Source organism: Nelumbo lutea, chromosome 1, assembly GCF_056320005.1.
Source record: "Nelumbo lutea isolate HS-2025 chromosome 1, American lotus-T2T, whole genome shotgun sequence".
NCBI lineage: Eukaryota > Viridiplantae > Streptophyta > Magnoliopsida > Proteales > Nelumbonaceae > Nelumbo > Nelumbo lutea.
In genome coordinates this window covers 68,475,003-68,478,027 of record NC_142684.1, presented here as the reverse complement: position 1 = coordinate 68,478,027, position 3,025 = coordinate 68,475,003, and positions in this window count along the sequence as shown.

Here is a 3,025-nt window from a genome sequence, read left to right as displayed (position 1 = left end):
TCCTATCTCATCTGTATGTTTGAGCAATAGAAGTTAAATACCTTTTCCGTCCAAGTGTCAAGTGTTAATCACCACACAAAGCGGAGAAAAGAAAAAGATTAAAACAAGTAAACGCTGAGGCCTGATGACTCTGCTGGCCACATTTCCCGCTTAACCTTCTGGGTGGATTCAAAAGATTGGGCTGCTTAACATTCTTTGAAAGCTGGGATTGCTTGTGTGGCGAGGGACAACCAGGGTAAGGTGATGCATGTCCGTTGCCAAAATTTCTTTAGTTAAGTTCTTGTTGCAGAACTGTGGGCCATCGGATTTGGCTGCTTTGAGGCGTTCGCCTTGGGATTTTCTCAGGTGATAGTAGAGTCTGACTCCCTGGACGCAATTAATTTGATAAACAAGTTGAAGGATAACAGTCTCCCTCCTTTGTACAACTTAGCCCAATATTAGGGATGGCCACGAGCCGGGCTTTTCATGAGCTACTCGAGCTCAGCTTGTAAAAAGCTCAGATTGGCTTGGTTTCAATTGAGCTCAAGTTCGAGCCCAGATTATATATATATATATATATATATATATATATATATATATATATATATAATTCTTATTTTATATTCTTTTTTCAAATTGAGCTCGAGTTTACGAGGTTTTGACTTGAGCTGAGATCGAGGTCAAGGCTTTTGCTTGAACCAAGCTTGAGCCTTATACTTCCTAGGCGAGCTAAGTTCGAGCCTCATATTATTCGGCTCAGCTCAACTCGAATCCACCCCTACCCAATATTCTTGTTAGATTGCTTGGGACACTCAGAGCCTATTCATTTGCTTTGAAGATTGACATCTGAAAGTGCAATAATTACATTGAGGTATATTGGTATTTGTGAACTTTTCCTTTAAATTCCGAATGAAGAGATTGACATCTGAAAGTTCACTACACTGGTAATGCTCACATGCGGCATGTGCAAACTGTGGGCCATGATTCCCTCCCCTAGGATACTTCGGAGGGTTGGCTTGGCTCGGTCCATAGTTTGAGCCTATGCGGGCCTGTGTTGGGCGAGCTGTAGGTCATGCTGTGGGCCTGACTTGGGTGGGCCATAGGCTTTATCGTGGGCCTAAGCGGTGTTAGGCTAGGCTACGTGCCGAGCCTTAGGCTTGGGCAAAATTGGGCTAGAAAGGCCTAGACTTTTTTTGTTGCTAACTCTCCTTTGGGATTTGCTCGCTTTGGGAACAAATTGAAAAACTAAAAAATCTAACAAAGAAATAAAAAAATACTTGCCAAAATGCAAAATGGACAACAAATTGGAAAAATAAGAATTTTATTTCATTTAAAATATAAAAAAATACAAATTGAAAATAAAATGTTACATTGTTGAAAAATAACAAATAATTTATATAAAATTGAAAAAATTACTTCATCTCCTTGATGTTAATTATCTATTTCATTAGGTATAGCAGTGTTATGCCCTTCTTTGTCGTATAATTTATCCTTAACATCCAATAAATTCTTAAAGTAGATGTCTTTTTCTTGTTTCTCATAGAAGAGCAGATGTCTGGCCAAGTGGCCAATACCAACCTTGCTATTGAGGCTGAAGTTAATCCTATATTTTTGGTAAACAACTCTTTTTTCCTTCCCCTCAACCTCCTCTATTTTAAATATTTTCCAAATTGGTCTGGTGAACTTATTGTTGGAGAATCAGTTTTGGGAGGAGGAGCTAGCCATTATTTTTAATTCTAAAAAAAATTAATTTAATTGCACTTAGTCGGATGGTCGAATTATCGATTCAGAATCTCAACTTGATTTCAATGGTTGAAGTCTCTCAAAGCCTCCTAAATGGCTATATTGCTAAGTGCCAAACTGCCTAAGTGTATGATAGTATGAGACTGTACGAGAATTGAGATGAGAGATAGAGTACGAGAATTGTTGAATTGGTGGAATGGTGTAGAGGATAGGGTTATTTATAGGAATTGAAAATAATTCAATTGCCCAAAATACCCTAAAACTAGTTGTTTTCAATTGTTGAGAGAGGTATTTGGTCATTATAAAGGTATTTATTACTTTACCTAAATGCCCCCTAAACTAGATGTTATATAGTTGTTGGGGGGGGCATTATTGTTATTTTATCTCTCCCAAAGCCAAAATACATAAATACCCCCTATATGGTTGTTTATAACTATGGAGGGTGTCTCCAATGGCTAATTCTTTAGGTGGGCTGTGCTTGGCCTGTTGTGGACCCAAAACCCCAAGCCTAGTACACCCCATGCAATTGTGCCATGCTGACACAAATCATGAACCATCGGGCCAGGCTGGATCGGCTCAAAATCATACCAACCTGGCCTGGCCCACGGACCTAAAACCCTAAGCCTAGCACGACCAATACAATCGTGTCGTGTCGTAACACATCCCGTGAACCATCGGATTGAACCAGACCGAACCACAGGTGGCATGACCCGATTTGCACATCTAGCTGGAAGCCGGACGAGATCATATCCTTACTGCATGGTCCGTTTGGAATAAAAACTTCTATTAAATAAAAGAGGGAACAAAGCCACATCACCCATGAAACATCACAGGCATTTGGAGCCGTATATCTGGAACATCTCCCTTCTTCTAAATTATCATTTACTGGGAGATGTTCCCAAAGCACGACTGCAACGTTTTGTGAGGTTGGTGCGAGTAATAAATCCTAATTCCACTTCCATGTGTCAATCCCCATTCTACTCGTGTTAGTGAAAAGCATTCAGTTTACAGGTACATTCTAATTTAACCAAGCCAGATTGCTCCTTAACGTCATTTTCAGCTATGTATTGGGAGAGACTGACTTTCTAGGCACATTCCACCGTGCATTGACAACATCTCTGGTACTTATGTATTATTATTTATGAATGATATTTTTAATATAAATTGGATTCAGTGGGTCCAAAGCCCATTCAAATAATCATTATAGTCTTGCCTGAGAGCGCCCTGTGTGAGGAACAGGGAACATCTTCTGTACTTATATTTTATCATTTATGGGAAATGTTTCAATGCACGGGTATGACGT